The sequence below is a fragment of the Bos grunniens genome, chromosome 22 (assembly GCF_055505025.1).
Source record: "Bos grunniens cultivar Pamir isolate PY7600 chromosome 22, Bosgru_T2T1.0, whole genome shotgun sequence".
Classification (NCBI taxonomy): Eukaryota; Metazoa; Chordata; class Mammalia; order Artiodactyla; family Bovidae; genus Bos; species Bos grunniens.
The window spans coordinates 30697395-30710053 of record NC_141186.1 but is presented as its reverse complement, the minus strand read 5'-3'; the positions used below and the strand labels follow the sequence as shown (position 1 = coordinate 30710053).

The window sequence follows — 12659 nt, the reverse complement described above, 5'->3', positions numbered from 1 at the left end:
TTATTAATTTAGATCAAGTTACTAACAGGGTACAGGATTCATTCCACATCAGTTGACCAAATGCTCATATAATTTTTTTTTTAAGATGTTAAAATCATACCATTCTTTTACTGAAATGTTAATATCCTTTTGCTTACTCTTCAGAACAATATGTAATGAAGTAGTTTAAATTTTATACAGAATATATCTCTGCTCATCGCTCGGCTGTTGGCCCTGAATGTAGAAAGGCAAACATCATTGAGAAGAGTTAAATCCTATTTCACTAGGGCTAAAAATTTGAAAGTGGTACTTTGGTGTGTACTATCTTTCAGGAATTGATCGGAGGCCAATTTATGACATTTCCACAAGCAAGTGTATGCAGATTCTTGCCATTAAGATTGGGAAAAAATGCAGGCTCTGAGTGAAATCATAATTTTCATGTTTACTGTAAGAGGAAATTGGAGGTTTTCACCATAAATGTTCACCATTTGCGTGGGGGAAAACCCTAAGCTCTGGGACTTGAAATTACTATTTTGCAACCTGCCCCAAATCTTTTTGTTTTGACACAAAACAATTCAAATTGAAAATGAAAATCGTGTGCTTTACTGCTGAGGTGTGTCACCAGGGATTGGTTTCTCCAGGGATGAGAACTTGGTTAGAGGGCAAACGGTGATTTAAAAAAAAGAGAGAAAGCAGTGATGGTCTGGTCCTCGAGGTAATACTGTGATCTACAGAGCCCCACCCCACGCCAATAAGAAAAGCTCATTAAACAAGAGGCAAGGAGACCATCTCTCACAAGAGCAATTTCCACTTCCACCACTCATCAGATCTTAAATGGAAAGTAAGTGAACTCTGGCAGACCCTACTCAATTCAAGGCAAGAATGCCCTTCTCCCTCCCTTTTACTTGAGATGTTCTCCAATGTGTGCACTCTAAACTAATTTTCATGTTTGTCTATTGAGTTGCATCTATTTTTGCATGTTTGGCAGTTGGGTCTCTAGTATCAGACTTTGCAATGCAGATAAGATTGCATTGCAAAGATTATATAGGCCTGGTGTCCATGGGATTTTCCAGGCAAGAGTACTGGCATGGGCTGCCATTGCCTTCTCCGGTACCTTATTAAAATTTAATTTTAAAAACTGCTGAAAATGCCTACTTTGAATAAAGTTATCTCGAGTGTTGTATTCAAACCTGCAGAACATTTCCAGGTAAGTACTGAGTCTGCTTCTCTACTTGCCTATCTACACAGATGGGTAAGTGAACACAGAGCCAAGGCATACGCTGGTTCCCCCTCACAGATCTGTAATGTTCCCCCAGAGGAAACAAAAGTTAATAATAACAATATCATACAATTGACCCTCCCTCTTGTAATCACTAAAGTAACATAAATTTGGCTACATTTAATTTTTACTTAGACACAAAAAAACTGGGAGTGGAATACAAACCCTATTTTCCTCCATTTTGAAGTTCCAAAAATTTTAATATGTATTGTACATTTGACCACGCATTAATTTATTTCTGTTGATTTTAGTTTTTAGTATACATTAGCAAAGTAATCTAAAAGATATTTTTCCAGCTTTGCTGAGAAAAGATTAATAGTTCAACAGCTGTTTGCCATCATGCTAAATTAAATGAAATATGTCAATATAACAGACAAGAAAATTAGGGAGTAGTACTGGGGTCTGAGTCTGTATCATTACTATCCTAGAAGAATCAGAAATCAACAACTAGGAGAAAAATCTGCATTTCATTTTTTCAAAAACATAAAACTTCCGTTTCCAAAACTGCTATTAAAAAAAAAAAAAAAACACAACACTATGCCTCATTAAATATATCAAATACATATCTGCATGTTTACCAGCAGCAAAGGCACCAAAATGAAAATAAAATTATTAAGTAATGCTTTTAAGTTAAAAAAAAAGAGAGCTAAAAGAAAAATATTGCCCTCCAGCCCACTTGTCAGCTCTCAAAAGAGTCAGAAAAATAAATTTCATTTTTTTCTTTTCCCCTCTTTCTCAAGTTCCCTATTAATTTTAGGTTTTTAAAAGTGAACCAGGAATACAGTAAATAGAAATTACTCTTTTTTTTTCCATGTCATTCTCCATACAGGCAAGATCCTGTGACAACAGAAACTGTTCAAAGTGTGGTTTCTTAACTACTGTATGCGGTAATGTATTTACCTAAAGTTGTTTGATGACCATAAAGACCTTGACCAAGACATGACTTTTCAGCTGAGGTCGCTAGAAGACTAATGCACCTTCTTCTTGCTCTACCTCCCCAATTCCCCCCTACTTCTCCATTAGGAATTTTACTCTGTAGCCCCCTTTTAATACAGTGCTTCAATTGCATAATTTATATGAGTATATCTGACCCCTAATTTAACAAATGTGATTTTGCCAATTGGTAGAGCCGCGCTGGAACAGAGGTACAGGTAAACGTGGATGTGTGATTTTATTTCACAGGAAGCTAAATGAACAGCACATGCTCTGTGCTTTCCCATTAAAAATATTTATCCTTCTTCTTTCATGGAAGCTCAAGGAAATGCTATGCATCAGGATTTCAGCATTGTATTATTTTGTACAAGTATACAAGAGACTGTGAAAGACAGCCACCGTATTTCATTTCAACCTTCAATCCAGTGACTGCCAGTTGAGAACCTACTGTGTGTCAGTGTCCCTGAGATGCAGGGATAGCGAACACCAGCTCCTGCCCCGTGATGAAGGTGGCAGTTAGGAGTTTCACCTCTGGTTAGAGCAACCTCCTCTTGAAGTCCAGAAGCATGTTTCAAACCTTCCATCCTTCCAGATATCTCCATGAAATGACATATACTTCATTTGAGAAAACAGAAAGTCTCAAGGGGCCTATTTCCAAGAGATTACTGGTCTCTTTAACCCATAAATCTTAACTCATGTGGGCTTTTCTGTCTTGCTTTTCAAAGATGTCCTAGAACAACAGAGCTATCTCAGTACAAACTCGACTAGCTGAAAAATGATAACACAAGGGTCACTTCACTTTTTTGCATTCAAGACAAGAAAATCCACTTAGAAAACAATCTCAAAGTGTTTCTGCACCCCCCTCCTGCTTTAAATATTTCAAATACTGAGTCACATTTACAGAAAGAAAGAGGGAAGAAAGAGGGAAAGAAAAGTGAGCAATGAAGGAAGAAAAGAAGGGAGAAAAACAGGGAGAGTAAACCTAGGGGAAAAAGGAAGGAAGAAAATTAGAAAAGAAAGAAAAGGAAAACTACTGTGTAGTAGAGACCTCCGGGACCAGAGGCGACCTTGGCCATCACCCAGGTTTGCTGGTTTACAAGGACCACGTCCTTTCTTCTTCTGTCAAAGAAATCTACCACTGTGGCTCCATCACTACCCACTGTCCCTTCCTATTGCTGCGAGGAACATTTTGCTTCCTTTCTTCCCACCATCTGGAACCCTCAACTAAATCAGAGGGACTGACTTTTGGGTCCATTCTCATAAGAAAAATCTAAAATACTCTATATGAAGTAAGCCACATGGCGCAGGCGAACCTGGCGAGGCTTGCCCGTGAAATGACTTCAGGCTGGCAGCCCCCCAGCAACTCCACGTTGGCCCATCTCATTTAGAAAAAACCACTCTCTTACCTTAAAGGAAAGTAAAACCCTGGTCATGGTCATGTGAAAATATTTTATAGGTATCCTTTAGCAGGCTTTAAATGTTGAAACCTAAAAACAATATTTGCTGTTTTCTCTTTGAAGCTCTAACAAAGCCTTTGTTTTAGATTTACCTTGAGTGTGTGCAATAAGAGTTAATAATCAAATCCGTCCCAACCCCCACAAATGTTAAACAAAAAGATAAAAGAAATGCAAATAGCTATTGTCATGGAAAGTTAAAGTACCTGTCTGTATTTTTAAGTGAAAACTATTATCTCTATCAATCAAAATTTAAGAATACAATAGCGCTAATCACAGAAGGTGCTCTGACGGAGTTACTTTTCCTCATTTAAAAAAAGTATTTTTCCCCTTAAAAACAGAGCATAAAAGTCATATACTTACAATTAGATAAGGTATTTGTAATTTTATTATTAAAAACCTTCAGCAGCCTCACTGTTAATAAATGTTTCTAAGTCTCGAGACTGATTTGTACCTATGAAGATCCAAGTCCCTACATATTTTAATAAGGTTGATGAAATTTTATTTAAATTCTCAGTTTCCAACCTGCGGGGGAACAGCACACTCTTCTGTTGAAAAGAGTTACTCAGACAGAGGCAACAGTTAACTGGCAATGAAGACTCCTTTCCAACCCTGGACACAATTCCTAGTCTCTGAAATATCTTTACATAGGACGTATCTTCCCTTGGACGGCTCATCCTTCTTAACTGTGGCAATTTATTTTTGAAATTATCACACGATTTCTACCACCATTCCCCAGAATGATCAAAGGGCACAGTGTATGCCTTTTTCTTTTTCTTAATTCACTTTTAAAAAGACTGGATGAGACTCTGAATATCGTGCTTTCTAAAGACAGTACAGGAACAAAAACTAGCAAGACCCCAGATAGTAAAACAAACAGCTCAAGATTAAAATTCCTAGAGCAAACAGTTAAGCCAGGATGCCATTATGCAGGCTAAGCCTGGATGGATGTCTCCTCCACTGTGGGGCCAAGAGGCTGTCATCTTCCCCCCAGCAAGATCAGATTTCCTTCCCTCCCAACCGCCTCTCTGAGCAGCACGGCCAACATCTCCAGTGTGCTATTAATATCAATGAAGAGCCGATTCGATTTCCACTGAAGAAAACCCTTCCTATTCCGGCACAGACCTTCGGGGAGAACCCTGGCCTGGGTATAGACAATACAGCGGCAGAGTTTCACTGCTTTCTTACAGTTCGGTCTTGCACACTGTTTGAAAGCTTTTAGCAAACAATGGCAGCATTATCTCCAGGATAGTTACAAAACAGGATTAGGACAAAGAATAATAAAGCTGTTCTCTCTCTCTTTCTCTCTCTCCCTTTTTTGTCCCCCCCAACCCCAACCCCTAGTTCCCAAGAGCCTCTCTCTGCCAGTCGAACATTTCAGCCACATTTCCTAGGAGGCACCTGTACTTGTCTATTTCAACACCGCCAACAACTGACAAACGGCCCAGGAACCAGGATCAGAAAAGCGGCAAAGTAGCCTCTCAACATTTGGAAAACGAAACAAAAGTATGAGCCTTGGCTTCGCACACACTTACCCGTTCATGGTGAGGAAGGGAAGCTTTAAGGAGCCGGAGAGGCAATTTTCACACAACGGAAGAAAGTTGAGAGTTGGTGAAGGAGAAAGTGCAGGCGCTGGGAAGCCTGCGGGCTCCCGGGGCTCCAGGGCTGGCGGCAGTGTGAGCAGGGACTGAAGGTATGTGGGCTAAACACAACAAAAGCCACTGCCTTACTCTAGATTAAATATGCAGGAAGAGGCCCCTTTGCATAAACACAAACACTCAGCAAATGAATAACTGGCTCAATCAGACGCCCGCTGTGCCTTCTACCTGTCCTCTCTCTGACAGGAGACACCGCCTGTTCCAAGGGGACAAGGACTAAACAGGAGACAGTTAAACATTCTGTTGCTATAATAACAATTAAAATGAATTGCGTTCATTAGTAATTAAGAACTCACCCCCAGGTGGGGGGGTATAGGGCTGGGCTGGGCTGGGGTGGGGGGAATGCAGGGTTATCTCCAGCTACTCCAAAAAGAACTTGGCTTAAGACACAGCAGTGGAGTTTATTCAACGAGAGGTTTAAATAATCAACATATTTTTCAGCCACAGTTTAAGGTCAGAAATACACCTCTTGTTTCTCTGATTTGCCCCATTATAAACCAATCCTTGTGAGTCTGTACCTACAGAAAAATCTGTCTCATCTATGTATAAATATTTTCATATATAAAATATATACATACATACACAAATATGTACAGGCATATACACATATATGCTCTCACATATAATATTCATTCATATCTAATTAAAGAGAAAAAAAAAAAGAAAAAGTATCCCTTTACATTGTTTATAGTTTACTAATGATTTAAGAAAAATAATTTGAGTCTTCCAAAAATACACCCCAAACGTCTGCCTTTCAAATGTCATCAATCCATGACCACTCATTTAAAAACATTACCCATATATTAGAAAGAACGCTTTTAACTGAGTGGCCTCAACCACTTATAATTTCAATTAAATAACATAATTACAGTCAACAATTTTCTCCATTTCGGCAGAAAATATGCCATACCTCAACATAATTTGTCCTTAGAACCGAGGAATTTAAACATGAGGAAAAACATGCGGGCACTAGGAATTCACTACTGCATTTTCTCAGCTTATGGAGTTAACTCGCACTCACCTCTAACCTCTGACTGCATGTTCCAGCTACGTGTTGGTCTTAGTAACTTAATTATTTTTTAATAACTTTTGCAGTATTAAATGATTTCGATTGAGACATAAATAAGATTATGTTCGCCTACTTCCTTTTAATGCCACACATGACTTTGGGGGCAAATCTAACACTGCTGTTCTATAGGATGTATCTATATTATTATTGGACCAAAAAGAGGGTAGGTCACAGATTTTTCAGAGCCTCAGAGGATGCACCATAATTATGCCAGCTAAGGGAAATAACAAAGTGGCTTTCTATTTTCAAAGTGAGTTTTATTTTACTAACACCACGCTGTTTCCTAGCTATATCATTCTGCCCCAAAAGGAAGAGAATATTACTGAAAAGATTTTTAAAAATTGTGTCACAAACCAAAAAGCCAGTCTTAAACATGTATTACAGTATAACACAAAGAGAAAATCTAAAAATTCCCAAAGCCCCCCAAAATAAAACAGGTTCTTTAAGAGGGGGTCCCAAGGAAACTGAAGATGCTATTCCTTTCCCTGTTTTGTCTTGAAATGACCTTCCAAGTCAGGTGTTAGATAACCCACTTTCATAGACGATAGTGATCTAACCTTGATGCAAATAAACCATAGAACAAAATTTAATCAGTATATCACTGTGAGAAAAGCCTTTGTCCATCCCAATGGAGCTTCTAATGACTGTTTTGGCAGTTCTGGCGGGTAGTTATGCTTCCCAGCTCATCTATATCTCATACTGGTTGAGCAAGCTAATGGAAATGCTGTTAGTGGAATCCAATATTAATGCTCTGTATCGTGCAAACCTGGATGCAACTGAATATATTATACAATTATAGGTAGTATCTAATTCCATAGGTATTAGATACTGTCCTCGAAATTAATATTTTAATGAGGACAGTGAAATAAAGACGACAGTCCAGGTAAGGGATCCATGCATTGTGGCCCCAGCTAAGCTCTTTGCCGCCACAGTGCTGGATCCCCGAGCAAACAACACAGACGTAGGGACTGTGACAAAGATCCGTACGCGAGCTTCAGATGCTGAGTGACACATACTGATGCACAGAGTCAAAGATGTCATCCTCACACCAGTGCCACTCACCGTAAGCTTGAGAGAGAAAGAAGAGGGGAAAATGGGGGACGGGGGAGGAGTTGCAGTCAGACCTCCAGAAAATAAACAGGGTGTACAGTTTCAAAGGCTGCAGACACAGACATTTCATTGTTCAAGCCAATTATCAGTGGAAAATAATAACAACAGATGGATTCAGAGTCACTGACTTTTCATATGCACTTCATCTCGGCGGAACAGATGATGAAACGCGAGAGCTATCTCAAAAAGGCAAAACATCTTTCAGTAAAAGAACTCTACGGTCCAGATGGGGACCTTCTAAGGCTGCTGATTATCTTCTTATAATGTTGTAAGATAGACTTACTAAAACATTTCAAGAACTGATCAGATATGATGCGTACAATGGCTTCATTATTGGAAGGAGTTGCCTCAGACTTATGACTAAACCAGGCAGAGATTTCAATAAGGTTAAGACTCTTAAGTTTCCTGTTTTCTCATTGGGGACCGCAGGTTCCAACTAAAAACTGGAAATTTGTGCACAACAGGAGAATAAACCATCGCCCAAGGATCCCACATTTGTGCTCTTCTCTTGTTTGAGCAGAAGGAAAAGAAAAAAAGAGAGAGACAAACTGGGACTGTGAAAAGGACATTAAATTATTCTGAAGCATTCCATCACGATGGGAAAAAAGAGCTCCAAAGCAATTCCTTATTAAAAGCATTCAGTGATAAAATATCATCCTTTACTTACATTTAGAACATCTTAAATATTCCTTGCCACTGGTGACTGCAAAATATAATTTGCTTTCAGTAGGAAATAAATATAAATTTCAATGATGGTGTGAAAAACAGTTGCAATAAATGCCAAGCAAACACGAAGGCAAAAACCCACCAACCAACTCCACAGCATTCCCACTTAAATATCACCGAGTCAGACCTGCAGGTAAAATACAATAGGCAAACCACAACCTGACAACCTGCTACAAGAGAAAAAGTTAAAATCTCTCATCAGATAAACCTCATTCCTGGGATAACATGTAGCTGCACTGTCTGCATCCATCCGCCTGCCATCAGTTCTACCTTCCTGATTTTGCAAAAATCTCTGAATGGAACTAAAATGTGGTTGAAGTCACTGTGCTAAGAAAAAAGAAGAGTTAATCTCATTATTTACTAACATACTTAACATTTAAAAATATTTTTATGAACACACTGTTGACTTCACAAGTTTATAATGTAAGTAAAAAAAAAAAAATTTAAGAGCAAGGCTTTTCTTTCAAAGGACTCTGACAAAAGTAAATTCGTAGCAGAACATACAAGCATGAAGAAAATATCGCCAAGGGCCAAATTCTGCAACTGCTTTAAGAAGCAAACAAGAACACAAAAGATGTGTAATGCAACCATCTGGCTCGCCTCATACTTTATCAATGCCTCAACTTTCTCCCCCACCCCCTTAGCCAGCCCACACCAATGCCACAAAACCAAATGGCTTCACTTATGTTTCCTGCATGGCAAATTTACACAATGCACTCAGAACACAAAAGTTGGTTTTTACACATAAACTAGTGTCTTAACATTTGTCCTCACTTGAATGATTTTGTTATTACTTATTCAGTGCAGGCCTTCTTCAAAAAAACATGCAGAACCTCACTGTGATAAAGATGTCCACACCTGGATCCACCGGTTTAGGCTTAGAAGAATCCCCCAGAGAAACCCTCGTCTCCACTATTTTGTGTTTTCTATGATAATCGGATACTAGATATAGACATCTGAAAAAAAGAACCCTAAAAATATCACAATTAAATCTTTACTTCTTTTCCCTTTTTGCTCTACATTGAAGGATGTCTCCCTAATTGATTATTTGAGATAACCAGACTCGCTTTTAGTCACTGCACTTGAATGTCAGCATGCCCAGTGCAATCTTTGCTTATTCTTTCAGCTCATTCTACACTTACTGAGCAACTACAGGGGTGTCAGGAGCTGGCTGGACAATGAGTGACCTAAATTGCCATTATCCCATATGATAATAGAGACTGCCTGCTACATGAAACCGAGAATGCCACATTTTATAAAAAATCTTTCACACCAGATAGGCTGAAGCATTGTATTTATGTACATACTTATCTGGGCAGGCAGATACACTACATTTGACAAGTCGCGGCACATCTCTAAGTATCCAATTGCTTTCAAAGGAAGGAATTAAGACTTTCAACAAATCACTTTTGGGTAAAATCAATACAGGCCAACATAAGTGATTCTCACAAACAGGCAACAATTAAAAATCACAATAATTAGGAAAGGGTCAGCCTCACAGGCCAACTCCCCTTTCTGCTATTCCGCAGGGGCAGGCCCCAGGCAGGGATCCTGGGCCAGGAAGGAGCTCTTGGCCAGAATTAAGACGTGCATGGCGGGGGCCACATCTGGTTTATTTCTGCTTTCTTGCTGACAATGGGTTTTCCCCTGCGTCCCTCTCCACGTTCCAGGATAAGAAGGCCTCGGCTATTTTCTCAAGGGACTGATTTTCGGTTCCCTTGTGGGTTCTGTCTGGGACCACAGAGGCTCCTGGTCTGGACGCCCTGGTAATCTTAGGACACACACAGCGAATCCAGCCACTGGGTGAGGGATTCCGCTAATTATTTAAACCTGCAGTCACGTCTGGCCACCAGTTGGCAGATGCGGCTTGTGGCTGCCTACCAGGCCTTAGGTTAGCACAGCTGGAGCCAGATGACAAGCTCTTGAAGACATTCTTCTCGTGGCCACATCTGGCTCCTGGCAGCTTCCATCTGCGGTGAAACATTTTGTTTGGTTTTTCTGGGAAAGTTTAGGCAACAGATAAAATCAGTCAGATTAATCTTGACTGCATGCATTTCAGTTTGGGACAAAATATCAGAATATAAACTCCATGAAGGCAAGGACTTCATCTGTCTTGCATGTCGTATTTTAGTAGAAAACAGGAGTAACACATGGTCATTGTTCAATAAATACATATGGAATCAACACTATGAATCAGCATGTAAGTTGCATGAAAACAATCCTGTACTTCAATCCAGCACCTCTATCCTTCTATTGTACGTATAGCGGTAAACACTCCGGGTGCACGTAGCAAAGACCCTCAAAGTGGCTCCAAAGTTGCATTTTACTGCAGGCACACTGGGGGAGAAAGACACTCAAGTGCTCACACAGTCACTAAGGGTGGGAAGACCTCCCAGCGATCTTTCCTTGAAAATAACCCCTCTCTCAGTATTACCCACACCCTGACTTTATTAGCCCTTAAACTACAAAACTTGGCAGCTCTGTGCCCACAGTGCTTACAAGTGACCCGAAAGTAGAAACTTACCTTTTGGCCATCAGAGAAATGCCAAACGATGAGGCAACTTTCCCTGGCTCCTTTTCATTCCATTTCCTTTCCCATGCCACTCTTCCTGAATTCTCTGACATTCGCAGGTCCCAGATCCCTTCTATATTCAACTTTGACTTATCTTTTTTTTTTTTAAAGGTGTGTTAAAAATCAGTATAAGGCTTAAATTATGTACAACAAAATTCACCAATTTTATGTGTATGATTTCATTAGTCTTGACAAAAGCATACAATTTTGTAATCACCACTGCAATGTTACTGACATAGAACTTTCCCATTTTACACAGCTCACCATCTATCTGCGCCCACTAGAAATAGACTCAGAAACGCTGGTATAATTTAGAGCCCTACGAGGCTCACCCTCTCAGCTCCTTAGCTGTAAAGGATTCTGACACATATAGGACACTGTGTTAATACTGACACTAGGGAACCTTTCATCCTCCCAACAGTAAGGCTCTGCTGAATGCCCCCAGAACCCGACAAAGGAGGAGGACATTTGGGAGGAGCTTGGCATGGCTGCTTACATGTGATGCTCCTTCCACAATACAGCAAGTTAACTTTCCTAAAACAAGAATGGCTGAAATAGGCAGATGACTTTGACAAGCTCAGCATATGGTCTTCAACGAAGCAAAGCTACTCAGAAGGGCACTGGCTGAAGCTGCTGCCTGAACCCCCTCCGGCTCCCATTTCTGTCACGGAAAGCAGCAGCGGTGGGGTGGGGGGGTGGGTCTTCTCGCCTCAGTCTAAGTGTCTGAAAGAAGCTCTAAGTCCACCCTGGGGAACTGGGGATTCTCATTACCTGGGGAAGGAACAGCTCACCTTGTAAAAAGGTGAGCCAGGGACACCCCTGGAATACCCCTAAAATACCTCTCCTCCCTTGTTCTAGATTTTTGCAATGACTTTAAAAGGGAGAGAACACCTTTCCACAACCCCACAATCACAAGGAGAGTTGAAGACAATCAAGGGAGAAGCAACACAACAGGATGCAAAAGATGCCCAGTGGTCCTTAGCTAAAAAGAGGCTATACTGTTAAAAACAACCAAAAGAAAACAGAAAACAACAACAACAACAATTAAACTAGGGGAAAACCTTGGCGATAGTGGTGGGGGGTCAGGGTAAAGGTGGCAAGGCCCAGGATGTACAAGATGAGTATCTTTATTTCTTAATGCTTCCTTGGGCTGTTTCAGTTAAGACTCAGTATTCTACAGAATAGCGCTCCACAGTACTATTTAGTCTTAGACAACACAGACCTCACAAGAACAGATTCAAGTCCAAGGGTTCAAAACTAAGTCTGATGCTTACTGGTCTTGTGAATTCAGGCAAGTTACAACACTTCAGTTCTCTCTCCCTCAGTGTCCTTATCCACTAAATGGGCTGAATGACAGTACATAATGTGCTTTTGAGGAATAAATGCATTAACATACAAAAGTGCTTCAAAAAAACGTGTCTGGCACATAATGAGTGATAAAGAAATGATAGCCACTGTTATTCTAACCAGGGATAATGTAACTAAATCTAAAACTTCCCATGCTTGATTTCTATCATCTATACAAGCTGTTAATAATTTCTGGTTCTGTGCCATGCTACAAGCTAGAAGAAAGGAGAGAATGTATATCCAAGTTTAAACTTAATGACACAGTGCTAAAATAAAATCAAAGTATTTATTCTTCCCTCTCAATATTAGCTGGAGAACTGCAGGTTTAAGATCAGGGTCTCACCTTCCCCAGTGGAGGGTAAATCATTAGCTACAAGAGATCTACCATCCAAGCAAGATGCAACTGCTCAGCCCACCAGCAACCAAAAAGGACTTTGGGGTGATGTTTAAAGAAGGTAAGAGAAGAATCTGGCCTGAAACCCAGAGATACTGAAACACATTTTCTAGTACTTTTCAAGTCTGTGCATATAGA

At 40.1% G+C, this 12659-nt stretch overlaps 1 protein-coding gene across 39 annotated transcripts in view; it reads right to left on the bottom strand.

The window, feature by feature from the left end:
* The window catches only part of FOXP1 (forkhead box P1), a 721956-nt gene that overhangs the window by 340875 nt on the left and 368422 nt on the right, over nt 1-12659 (bottom strand). For 3 of the 39 annotated variants that reach the window (XR_015151276.1, XM_086366768.1, XM_086366756.1), the window contains exon 1: nt 5181-12535. The exons of the other annotated variants lie outside the window; for them this stretch is intronic. The gene's annotated coding sequence lies outside the window, so the exon portion shown is untranslated. Of the gene's footprint in view, nt 1-5180; nt 12536-12659 lie in introns of those variants that run through there. 39 annotated transcript variants of the gene reach the window in all.